The sequence below is a fragment of the Thermobia domestica genome, chromosome 13 (assembly GCF_964235325.1).
Source record: "Thermobia domestica chromosome 13, izTheDome1.hap1.1, whole genome shotgun sequence".
In the NCBI taxonomy this organism is placed as follows: domain Eukaryota; kingdom Metazoa; phylum Arthropoda; class Insecta; order Zygentoma; family Lepismatidae; genus Thermobia; species Thermobia domestica.
In genome coordinates, this window is record NC_137466.1 from 32767441 (window position 1) to 32781604 (window position 14164).

The 14164-nt window shown below is 36.5% G+C and overlaps 1 long non-coding RNA gene across 1 annotated transcript in view; it reads left to right on the forward strand.

Annotated features, from left to right (window-relative positions):
* Positions 1-11262: 11262 nt before the first annotated feature.
* Positions 11263-14164, forward strand: part of LOC145669156 (uncharacterized) — a 33791-nt gene continuing 30889 nt past the window's right edge. The window contains exon 1 of the long non-coding RNA XR_014128151.1: positions 11263-11662. This is a non-coding gene — a long non-coding RNA (uncharacterized LOC145669156). The remainder of the gene's footprint in view (positions 11663-14164) is intronic.

Below are 14164 nucleotides of genomic sequence, written 5' to 3' on the forward strand. Positions count from 1 at the left end.
AGAACCGCTTCCGCTTGACTTTTTTGTTTTTGTTTTGTTTCGTTTCGTTTTTTGCACTTTTCGCCGAAAACAATGTGAAATTACATAGCTTTTGTTAAATGACATATTTACTAAAATAGACCATAACACAATAAAATGTGATAGATTGGAATGCAATTATTACGTACTGTTCGTAAACCACATTTTTTTTTACTACTTGCTATATTTTTCACTCAACTTTCTTTGTCCACCTTCGTACGCAATAGAAACTTAAGATGAGTGTAACATGTGATATCTAAATTAAAAGTGGACTACTGCAGTCGAATACAAAAATGAAGTTGTAGCAGAAAATAAGTTATCCGGTGAGGTGTCTTTCTCGAGTGTCTGTCCTGTCGCATTATGTTCGATCGATTTGTTTGAAATATGAAGACTTCGATTATTGTGACAATGTTAGCATAGGACACGATTATTGTGTCCTTCTACGATGGATCATCATTGTAATCTCCCAACTCGCAAACCAACATTGTCACAATAATCAAAGACGAATCAATCGCGAACCAAACTTTCAACATACGAGTATTAGTCCCCTAGATTTTCGTAAATAACTATAAAGATCATCTTAAATCTTACAAATAAGTGCAGATAATGATCACTAAGGTTCATACTTGACTTTTTGAGAACATGCTTGCTCTAATTGATGTATCACATGACTACCTTTCCATTTCAAAAATAATCACATACTGTATTTCAAAATGGCGGATTTCAAGATGACGGCGGAGGATCGTGATCTACTCTGCCAATTCTTCCTTTTGCCAATATGTGAAACTACCACCGATTGCATTCTGTATCTTTCATTATTTTCACGATTCAACAGTTTATTTGATGTACTTCAATAACATAACATAAAATAACATAGCCCTTCTCCCACCAACTTTGATCCCAACCATTATTATTATTATTATTATTATTATTATTATTATTATTATTATTATTATTATTATTATTATTATTATTATTATTATTATTATTATTATTATTATTATTATTATTATTATTATTATTATTATTATTGCAACAACAGGTAGAAATACATCAAATTTACAAGAGGTCAATCTACAGTACTCAATTGAGCACAAAATTGTCGATTTACAAATACTAGAGTCTAAATAAGTTTCTTAACAATAGAGTGCTGTAGTTGCAATTTTACACCTAACCGCAAAAGTATCTCCCCCACTAAGTGCATTATTCCTTTACTTGGGATCGAGGTAATTTGCAGTTGTGAGAGCGCCTAGATAGATGCAACCCAACTTACACGTAACTTTTCTCGGCACTGACAGCAGTTGGTAGCCCTGATCAAGGTGTTCATGCAGGTAAAATTGTAAAGTAGGTGACTAACGAAAGAGTTCTCCATTCTAAAATGAATCTGTATGGTTCGGATCGTGTTTTTCAAAGGACACCATATATTAATCTCAATATTCCTGTGTATGTAATGTATTATTCCTTTATATACTGTATGTTTAGAGAAATAAAAATACTGACTACGCACGAACCAGGTAATGCTTGAAAGTAACTGAAAATATCAAATCTAGAACAACTGCTGGAAATAAGTTGGTAAATGATTGTCTTCATTGTGAGACACCTCCAATTTTCCTCATTCCAACATCTTTTTCTTTCTGAAGGAGAGAAGATCTCGTTTGTCACACTGAGTATGTATTCAAATTGAAATTGAAACATTTGAAAATGTTTGAACCTGGCCGGGAAGAAGTTCAATGCGCTAACCACTTACCTACCGCGTCACTTCATCTTTCATCTAAAATATTAGCTATTTAAAATCGTTGCATGTAAGACTAGTACACAAAACACAAATGCTCGTATAAGGAGACGTTCCTTATGAGTGTCACAATTACTTACTCGAGATTTCCTTCTTTAACTCAAAAACAAGTTATATAGACCTTCGTCAATGGGAAAAGTATTACGAAACGTTCTTCAAATTGAGACTACCTCGCTTGTGTATCGGTCTTTTCTCTCGCCCCTTGTGGATGGGGAAGAATACTGCGAGTGTTTCTGGTCCTAAATATTAATTATGATTAAAGCGGAGAAATTATCACGATATAAAATAATTACGTATTTTAATTTTGTACTCACATCGGTGCAGTTTTTAAGAATGCTTACTGCCTCAAGAACTGTTCAGTATCGGCTTTCTCTCAAGCAAGATTTTTTTTTAATTGTCATATTACCAGCCATGAAATTAAGAGACACCAACATGGAAAACCAGGAAGTATGTCTCATGAAACACTGAAGTACAAATGCAGTCAACGAGACTTAATATTTATGATATTTCTTCACACTCCATCCAGGTCAGTAATTTGTACCGTAATTAATGTCTCATCAATATTTTTCATTATAACTAACTTTAACGAAATCTTTCAGATTTACGTTCCATAGTTATACCGTGTAGGCTAGAGGAGCTGATGAGAATGAATGAAATGTTGGAAGTAAGAAACTGAGAGGAAACAGGGTAACCCCCCGAGAAAACACACGTACACGGTGTTCGTCCAACACAAAGCCCACTTGACACGACGTGGGACCGAACCATAGACCCCAAGTAACTTAGAATCTAGGAAATTATTTGTGACACTGAAAGAATAATAATATTACTATGTACAGAAGTATAATATTATTTTTATGTTTAAGAGGTTGCTTGATTTTGTGTTCACAAAATTCTCCAATTTAAAATATCGTTACAGTTAAGAACTGAAATAAAGAAGACTCAATAGTCAAACATACTTGAAATATGATACACAAAATGAATAGTAAACCAAATCAAATCAAATGAACATTGATAATAGCAGAAATATCTAGTGCTTGCAATCCCTGTTCGTTCTTTTTTCCTACTTTGAAATATTCTCCTACCACTCCCAAAAGAGGAATTCCTACATTCAGGGTATTTTCAGCATCAAATTCAATGATTTTGAATTCATGGTAATCGTAATATCCACTGATTGAAAACTGACAAAATCATTCCAAATATTAATATTTTGTAAATGATGTCTCGAAGAAGGAAAATGTCCTACCACTGGTATGACCCTTTAAGTGATAGTGCTTATATTTCCAACCACCCACTTCTTCATCAGTTCTCTCTGTATGCCTGAATGGATAGTGGTTACTGAAATAACCACCCGATTTTTTTCTACAGCGTACATAATACATATTACCCAGGCAAAGTAGCACGTTATAAAATCATGATATGACACTAAGAAACTAAATGCAACGAGATATTTGTGTTGGGACCTACAGGGAATTTTACCACTTAAAGGGAGCCACATAGAGTGGCCGTGACCTATCTGCAACAAAAGGACGACAAAGGAAGGAATTAGGATCAAACTTTTCTATGATAACTACAACAACACAACAATAAAATAAACAGGACAGAGGGCAGTATGAACAATATAACAAGAGTTATATCAAAATTGCGGATAATTTTTGACTTATCCTCATAGATGGAGTGCATAACGTATATCTCTGAATTACACGTGTTCCAATCAAGAATCGAACCCTGGTATCCCATGCCGAAGACGCGTTTGCAAACTATATATTCACGAGATATTTTCAAATTACGCATGAAGTACCTCAAGATAACCGAAGACCGATTTTTTGTGATGTTCTTTACCTTATACTTACCCTACATGACTTGACAATTGACTATTATCTATTACTATTATTATTAGTTTATAACTATTTAATTGAATTACAAGTGTAACACTTACATCTTTGTCTGTGGCTCCATGTATTTGCTTTCATAGTAGCATTTGAATGGTTAAAATATTAAAAATGTAGTTTAATAAGCCCCATCACGGCGAAATTAAAATACCACTAATTTTACAGTAATTATGTGATATCTTCAAATAGGTAAAAGATAATCGAAATGTGGAACAAGAGCGCCCTAGACAAAATTATTTTGCATGAGGTACCGTAATCACGAGTCACCCAGTAGCTTTCCGTTTGCACCCATTTAGAAACGAGAAAATAAATGCCAATTTTCTACATGGCTGGATATCGAAAGCAGATAAGTGAGTCGTGATAACGGTATCTCATGTAAAATAATATTGTCTGGAGTGTTCTTGTTCCACATTTCGATTATCTTTTATTTATTTGAATTATGACATAATTACTGTAAAATTAGTGGTATTTTAATTTCGCAGGGATTAGTCCTCTTAAGAATATTCATTCGGTCTCCAAATGCTTAGAATAAATAAATAAATAAATGAAATGAAAAGTTACGTTACCTCACACCAGGTACCGAAATTGTGAAGTATTACAAATATAAAACACTAAGAAGGTGTGTTTAGTTTTTTCTTCACAAAAATTTGAACTTAAGCATTATGAATTCTATTAGTTAAAGTTTTAGAACATTTTAAACATATAAAAAGACCTTTTGTAGGCGTGCATGTAAACGTACTATCCCGAAGCAGCCCTCTGAAACTGAGAAGAAATTTTCCAACAAAATTGCAATAATTATTCCAGCGAACCATGATTTAAACACTATTCCTCCGAATAACGGGGGGGGGGGATTCTAGAGACCAGTCATCATTTATTCTGATCAACTTTCTGTATTTTAATTTCTAGCGTTAATAACTTTAAAATTTCGATGTCTTTGAATAAGGAATGAGCTAACAGTCAGGGAAGGAAGGTACTATGCAAGTCATCTACAAACCTCGCACATCTAATATCTAGGGCATATGTCGACCATTTACTAAAGAATCTATCGGTAAGCAGGGTTTACAAAGTTACTGGTGTGAAAAACTCAAAGATGAAACTAGGTTTCGCATTTTGTGTCACTCCTAAATGTTATAGATCTGTGAAACTTGAGTTATAAATAGAAAGTAGTGTTACTATATGATAGAGAAACAACATAAAGAAATACGTGATTAGGAGAACAACAACAACAAAGAAGACATACAGAAACAATGACTTACACTGAACTCACTGCTAATCATAATGCCTCCTCCCACATTACAGAACGAGGGAAACAGTCCTTATAACAATGTATGATCACCATAGAGAGCGGTGCATGCAGGTGTTGCCATGTTGTTCATAAGGTTAATAATGACTTTATGTGAAATTTCATAAGGTTAATAATGTGAAATTTCATTCCTCCACCAGCGCTGTTGATAACTATAGGTGCAACTGTGCGTGATAAAAACAACTCACTACATCATTCCACACGTGCTGGATGAGTTGAAGTCGGGGGAACAGGCAGGCCAATTTAGTAGCCAAATATCCTCTCGTTCCAAGAGCTCCACCATCTGCGCTGTTCGATGCGGTCGCGCATTATCAATCATAACTAATTGTAAGGGAAAACCGCATCTCAGAAAAAGACGCGCATGTAGAACAGTACGTTGTCACAATAACGTTGATCTGCAAATGTACTGCGTTCAAAATTTTCGAGATCGATATGTCCACGCTATATTAGCCTCCCCACAAAAGAAGATAATGGTCCACCAAAGTAATCATGTTCTACAATGTTCGGGTTCAATGTCGCATGTACCCGCCTCTCCCCGAATGAGTGTATGTCCAGAATTACTTCTCATACAGAATCTGCCCTCGTGTGAGAAGAGAACGAGACCCCGCTCTTTCTCGGCCCAGTCCTGATGTTCTTGGCACTACCGCAGATAGTACCACTGGTCTGTATGTATCAACGGAACACAACGTAATAGCAGTATAGTAAAGATACCACCCCATGCAGTTGATTCACCACTGTAAAGCATGAGATTGTGCGACTTACAGCCCTCTTAAATGTGTTTCCAATTGAACTCTCTGTTTGACATCGGCCCCTTCTTGCCTGCTGGAGATCGTAGTGATCGTCCGTTGCTGTAGTTGACCATAGTCGCACAGCATTGAATGTGTTTGGAACGCTCCCGATGCACATGAAACAATCTTGTGGGCAATTTCGTCCTCCTCCCAATTTTTCGATGATTTTTCATCGTCTGAAGACATTTAAATGTTGTCTTCGGGCCATGTTATTGGGAGTAACGTCCCACAATGCACCTTAACATATATATACACAGTCTCGTCCTTTTCCTTTAACTACTTTGTGTCAGGGAAGCACATTCATTCGGTACCACGCCATACAAGTTCTTGTTCTCTGTGTATGTGCAGGAGATCTGGTAACATACTGCCAGGATTCCATTCATTTCCACCGACTACGAAGTATTTTATGTTATTTCATTTATTTCGGCTTTATGTTTTTCACACCAATAGCTGCTGGAATACTAATACCAGGAGAGTGTGTCAAAAGTATAATTTAGAGCTATAGTTTATTGTATGGAGGGGCAAGAGGCAGACATCTAGTCTAGTCTAGTCTAAGGTACATGACAGGTTGTAGTGGATGAGTACCAAGTCTCGTGAAGAGCCTCTTGCCTCTTATGTTCCTCTTCTTCATTCTGTTGTGTGTTACGTATATCTATGATAAGAAACGGCTACTGTCACTGTTTCAGACAATTTGTGTGTTGGTCGTCATTAGGGTTGGAGCATAGGCAACTACCGTACACGCTGTAGTCCTTGTCGTCATTGGATATAATCTTTTTATACTGCCAGATGGTCTGTTGTGGTTGGCTGGCTAAGTATTATTAGTTGTCCTACTTTGATTGGCTGACTGATTTTACCGGATATCCTGTAGTGATTGCCTGTCTGGGCGGAGTATGTGGTGATACGGAAATAGTGTCATCCATCATCACCTTGAACAGAAAGTGATACCACTTAACCTAAGGATCTGAATTGAATGTTCAATGAAGTCTTTAGCAGTTCCTCCGTCCATAGCATCTGCTAACATTTCAATGGGCACTGTCATTTCTAGATAGAATCTTTGGCAGGTTTGAATTTTAGAAGTCCTCCTTCCATTTTTGCTAATATAGTAGGCACAATCAAGTGTCTGAATAGCTGTAGTATTTCTTTCAGTGTTGTGCTGAAACCTTATTCTTCTCTAGAAGTTGGTGCACTGGTAGATGTAGGTTGTATCAATTTTAAGCATATGTAGATCGTGAAGAAGGATTATCAGATCCATTGATGGTCATAGAATTGATTGATGGTCATTGATGGTCATTTCCATCTCTTTATTGGTGCTCTTCGTGTTTTAAATTATTGTGATAGAAAATCTCTTGTGCGTTAGTCTTTTACAACTTCTATTTCGACGTCAAGTGGTAATAGTTAGGTTATTCACTGTGTATTTCGCTTCTTTCTTGTTTCTTTGGCGTATTCAATGATGTCTTGGATGAGCACCCCTTCTATTTTATCGTAGTTCCCATGATCTTTGGATTGGATCTTGATACAATCCCTGCTTATCATTAGAGTCCGGATTTTTATGTAATATCGACCTCCTAAATATATAACAAAAATCGCTTAAAATGAAAGAAATATGTAATATTATATAAGAATATGTAATATTACTTATGTTACATATTTATGAAAACGTAATATTAACACGTGTATAAGTATGCAATATTTAAACGAATTATGAAAATAAAAAGGAAAATCTAGTACACTTTATCCTCTTTAATGCAAGTCCCCCAATGAAGTTAAATGCTTGAACAGCTGAGACAGCCATACGTCACTAACGTGACTGATTGCAGGATAATAAAAATCAGACGCGAATGAAGGAAAATGTGAATCGACTAGAGAAACAGGAAAGCACCAAGAAAAGCAATGCATACGACATTTGTACGTCAGAAATCTCACGGTGGTGTGATGTGGCCCCGTTTCAAATCTAGAACTTTTTACACTAAATACGCATCCGTCACCACGGCCCAATCTTGAAATGAATTATACGCAATATACAAATTTAAATATTAAAAGCAACTTAAGACAAAATGTATTGTTTTATATATATTTATTTCATGCAGGGAAAAGCAGTCCTATATCTTTTAAACAATACCAGCTGAACTAAGATTGAAGAATAGTTCCACTAATGAACAATTTTAATTTGAAATAAAATACTTACAAAAGATATGCCTGCAGTTCTACTGTGTGTTGTTGCATAATGGGTTACAACGTACATTTCCAAATGATCAGAAGCAAAATTTTGTCAGCGATCGGATAAAATATTCTTGTATGCAGAGAATGATCTCTCCACATCACATGAGGTAACAGGAGTGTATTTCAACAAGGGGATGTAGTTGGGGGAAATATCTTCAGGGGGGTTCTTGTTTCACCACTGAGAATCTCATACACTGCCAATAGGCTGTCGTAACCCGGGTTTCTTTCCAACACTGCATTTAGTTTCTTTCGAACTTTTTCTCCTACATCTCCACACACACCTTGCAGCAGTCTCTTTGCATCCTCTATGATTTCCATGGATTCCGGAAGAGGCCGCCTAACAGTCTCTAGCTTTTTAATGCTTGTAGGTAGCCAACCAAATTGCTGTCTATGTATGCGACATCACACGCTACTTTTGAGTCATTAAACAGTTTCTGAGCAATGCCAACTAACACAGCAGACTCCGATGGAAATGAATGAACAACAGGCTTATTTTTTTGAAAATGTCCATTGTAGAAATGTACTGCCTGTATCCAAGTGCCCCATCGCGTTAGCACAGGCTCCGGAGGAAGTGGCATGTCTGGCAGTTGATCTCTGTAAACTTGAACACGTTGTGGCGCTTTAACAAACATTTTTTTTTCGGGGAAGAAACTAGCTGATTTACTTCGCAAAAGTTGTCTCTCACCTCTTCAGCAACACACTGAAGAGCATGGGCCATACAGGTGAAATAATTAAGTGAGGGTAAAAAACTGTAAGTGCTCTAGCCGCTTTTAACATATACTCTGCACTGTCTGTATAGAGAACAAGGACTTTTTCTTCCTGAACTCCTCCCGGACACAACACTTTAAGACCATCGTTTACAAAGCAAACAATCGTGGAATGATTCGTGCGTTCCAGCAATTTACTCGCAATAAGATAGGATTTAGATGGAGCATCTTTACTTAACTTTTCAATCACTAAATTTACTACATAACGTCCCAAAACATCTGTTGTTTCGTCCACAGAAATCCAAATATATGAACTACCTATTTCTGCCCTAATGGTATCTATAGCTTCCCTATAACAAACTTCGAGATAACACTTTCGAAAAGTGGATTCGTCAGGAATTCGACGCCCGCAGTACTTCTCCAGAAAAGCACGGTATTTTGGCACTTGCACTTTGTTCCAATGAATGTTTGCTGCTATTATTGCTTGGCACAAGTCTTTGAAAAATTCACTCACTGAAGTATCTTGATGCATTTGTGTCAAGAATACTTTATTTTATTTATTTATTTTTTTATTTTATTTATTTATTTATTTATTTATTTATTTTTTTTTTTTGCAGTTCGCAAATTTTTATTTCTTGCATGGAGTGCATTTCGTACATGTTGTTCTAACTGAGATTTCATTAAACATCCATTTTTTTAAATCACATACTTGATACAACGCCACTTTACCGTCCGTAGTAAATGCATAATCGATAGTTACCCACAACCGCAATTTCGCAGATAAAGTTGATTCAGCCGGAGCCATTTCTAACTGCGATGGTCAATACAGAACACGTGCGTTTTGCAACTATAATACTAGAGTACTGTCCTCCTGTCATTCAGTTGAACAAGCGAAATTCTTTGAACGCTTAGGTTACCTGCTATGATATTGCCATTGTCGCCAGCTTCTTGGAACGAACTCTTGCAATAAATTCCTGAAAGCACACTAGCATACAGTTTTAACTTCAATTGCAGGATTTACTTTCATCTTTTTTCCCGTCCGACCTCCGATAATAATCAAATAAACTTCATTTTAGGAATTTTCTGGCCAGTCGCCTGTCAGGCACATGATCTGTCTTCCTCCAGAGTTGAAAATAAAGAGCGCTGCTAATGTACCCCGGAGGGAGGATTTCTACTTGTTTCTTCTTATATTTCTTTTGTTATCGGCGAAAATTCTGCGAAACATGGTTTGACAAATAAAAAAAGAGAGAGATTTCTCTTTCGGTGAAGATACGAAAAGATAGACATGACAAAATTGAATCTAGATGCAAGCCTTACACAGTTGGAGAGTTTATTTTTTATATTCTAAATTAAAATTTCAGTAAACGCAAAATTTTAAGACAGTTTTATGTAAGAAATATGTAGAAACCATATAAATATGTAATATTGGTCAAAATATGTAATATGAAGCTTGAGTTGAAGCACCCTACAGGTGTAAATCACAAACATTTAAGGATTTGACGAACCTACATATGAAGGAAAAAATATGTAATTACATATAAATCCGGACATTACTTATCATAAAGACAGGTGAAGTGTAGCAAGTTCGCTTCATAACTTCCACGGATTGTCGTGTTTATCAGTTCGGACTAGAAGACATCTAGTCATTCTGATCATTGGTGTTTTTTTTTTTTTTTTTCTAGAATTTTCCGAAGCGTCTTCTTGATCATTTCCCCAATGATTGGAAGGAATTCTGTTTGTAGAGATTAATCAAGGGAGTCACTTTTCCTCTTGACTGTCTTCTTTGGAATTTTTCTATTTAGCGTTGTCTGTGGCTGAATTAGATTCTGGAGGTTCACTCATATCCCGTTCATAGCTTCAGATGATGTTGGAACAGTGGATGTAATAGAAGCACATAATACTACGTGGTCCTAATAATGGTCGATTCTTTTGTAGGCTGCTAGATTCCAGGAATTGCAGTGATAACTGGTAATGTAAGAAACTATTCATTTAATGTTCTCGTTCCTTCCGAATTGCCAGTTGACTGTTCCAACATAGTCTCTAGCAGGGTCATGTTGCATAGTAAAAATTTCGGTATTTAATTCTACTGATTGAAATTTCTTTCTTTTGTGTTCCATCCTCTGGCGTTTGCTGTCCTCTTTGGACTTGGGTTTAATATTATTTTTAAGCTTATACTTTGCAGGAGTCCATTGCGAACGCTTCAACAAACTGCTTAAGATCTTAACTCAGAATCCAGGGTCAGATATCGAATTATAATTGTCATTAAGAATGAAATACTTTATAGCAAATCTGCTGTCATCGGACGAACGCACAGATGTAGTCAGTTCGGCATACTTTGCAATTTTTAATTCGTGGTGTAAACAAAATCTATGTCACCGAAGGAATTGTCGGTATTCTAACTCTGAAAGGGACAGCTACAAAGGATATTATTGTTGTGCTTAAACGAACAGTCGAGAAAACTGCAATTGTTGTGAGAAAGGCTTGTCTCGGTTTCTATGGATGTCTTCTGCTTTAGTAGGCCAAAAGGCTGGTTTGATAAATATAAAGAAGACAGTAAACGCGATTCAACAAACTTAACATTGGCGATAAATTCCTCAGGACGCTCAATGTACAGGAGTCCACAACACATAAACAGTGGGATACTTAAGGGGGCTTTTAAGACCGTTAATGATCAAGCATATGAATCATTAGAAGAAACATTCTATTCAGTACAGAAAACATTCAATAACACTTCCACTAAAGTGCATGATATATGAGTTTAACGTTGAGCGCTGCTCTCACGTCGATCAATCCGAAGACGGATCCTGGCAGGTTTTATTGTAGTAGTTCCGAGATATGGATGATTCCTTGCATCTCCTTTATATGCTTCTGGATCAGTTCGATTTTCATTTTATGTACTGCACTGGTAGAACTGAAGAAAACAGCTGCTGACACAGATTTCTGCAGTAAGTATATGTTTCAGTTTCATAGAGGTCTTCCACGTAGTAATTGGAACTGATTGCTGGAGATAGTGGCGTATTTATGATTTTGTTTCGGGCGGGGCTTTGCTAACTTTATTCCTGAAAATGTGAAAATTCTGCAAGATATTTCATTTACTTTAAAATAGTAAATAAAATTTCGGAGGGGCTTAAATACGCCACTGGCTGGAGGTATCTAATTCTCCGGTGTAATTAAGGTTATGTGTTCTTGGCAGGATTGCTTATATAGATACTCATCAATTTAAAACAATCACAAAAAATAATTTCTACACCAGATTAATATGGTATTGGACAACTCTGATGCGACATAAAATGTGGCCATAACGTTGTACATGGTAGTAATGGATTACAGAGCTCCGTCTGTAGTGCATCAACCAGTTCCGCGAGAGAGTATGGAAGCAAAAATTAACTTGTATGTGTGTGTGTTAAATTGATTTGTTGTCAGTAATGTATTATTAAATTAGGAACAATTGACTGTCCAATAAATTCTACTACTAAAACATAGGCTACATTTTACAGCATATATTTTAAGAATTTCGTTGTACTGTCTGTCAAATATGAGGTTTGAAAAGTAATTTTCAAAACTATAGTAAATAGGAAATTTTAACCCTGCGCTTCTCATTTTCAAAATATTGTTGGTTAGACCACTATTCCACCCAGGTTCACAGTTTTAAAAGAAAATTTTCAGAACAACCATGGTAATGTTAAAAAGTAGATTCTTACAGCAACGTTACCAACATTGTGATAGGAGTCTGATTTAGCCAATATGTTTGTATTCTCTTCGTCAGTGAGAACAAAATCTCGTGAATATATCGTAATATTTGCCCACTGAAATTCCATTTCTCACCGGAAATTTGGAAAAAGTGCTAATCACGGTCATTGGTTTACTCCAAATGCAGTAGTGAGTAGTGCAGATTTTGAAACTGTGTAGTATGTGATGACAGGTCCAGTGACATAACTTACACTCCCCACGAAACTGCGTTGCGGGGGGCCCTGAATTTAGGGAGAAACGAAGATGTTTAGTGGTTACTGAAACATGTTTTGAAATGAGTTCGAATACAGTATAGGACCTACTTTATGCAACACTTAATGTACATTTTCCATTCCCAGAGTCATCTTGGATGTGCACAGAGTGTTCTGGGAACAAATCGACAAATTTTGCGTATATGTACAGGACCTCAATACAAGAAACTGTTTATCTATGACTGATCGGGAACGCCTGTTTACGAGAATAGGGCAAATGTCACTAATTACCATAATTTGCCCCATCTCGGTAAGTGGATGTTTTTAATTAAAATTGCAGATAAACTGTGTACGTATACAAGGTTTGTCGGTTGTTTTATTCAGTGTACCCACTTAACAACCAATTCCAACAACTGGGAGTATGGATGCATATTCAATCGGCAATAGTTCGCATCTTACACCACCCATTGATCAGATCAGTTGTTGGGGGTACCACGGCAATGGACTGGTCATACAGAACATGAGTTGACTGAGCCTGAAAGAGAGATAGAAGCAAATTTTTAAGTTTTTTGTTATCTCATCGTAAAGAGAAAATGCGGACTTGAGAAGTGGTTCTCAATATTGTACGACGCCGGCACCATTTACCACCAACACATGAATGTACTGCAAATCAATTGAAACCATCTTGTGTCAACGGGTAATGTTCTGTGTTTTGTAGACTACTCGGGATACCGTGAATTGTTGCTACCTGGCCAAGCCTAGCTTAACCATTATGCTATAGAAGTTTACGTCTAGACATTTTTCTGCTGTAATCTACGATAGTTACTGTAAAGCTTCTAGCCTGTATAAAAAGATGAAGTCGTGGAAGCGCAAATCCATTTTTCTTTCGCGCGAGGCTCAGTGAGGCGCACCCTCAGATGAAAAACCATTGATCTAGATGCTTCTGGAAACCTGAAAAATTTTCCGGAGCTCTGATGTTGAAGAAATCTCTAAAAAAATCATCATAATTTACTCCTTACTGCTAAAAAGATGTCTTTTTACACATTACTTTGGTTTAGAAAATAGAAAAAAATCTCTCCACTACATTACCATCGGACGGTTCGGCACGCAACATTTGGGGAATGGAGTGGAGGAGTGTTACCACTGGCTGAACCCTCATTTGTCTTGAAGTCAAATCGTGTACATAACTCGCATATATTATTGATAGTTCATATTGAATAATTTAGCATGAGGTATTTTCACAACGATAGCATGTTACTGGTGCATTTGATTTTACACGGTGTTAAAAAGGAAGGTTTATCCGAACGTGAAGCCTTCACTTTGCAGATAAAAGCACCAAATTTCATAGGCAGCCGTACAAAGTGTCAGAAGTTCAGCTCTGCGTGCTAAAAAGATAATCCGGCATTCTGAAGATCAACCAATTGATATAGCACGATACAGTTTGGTGCAACATATTTTGTAATCCAACAGTAGTACAAATGGAACAACAGCCTAAACACTTCTCTG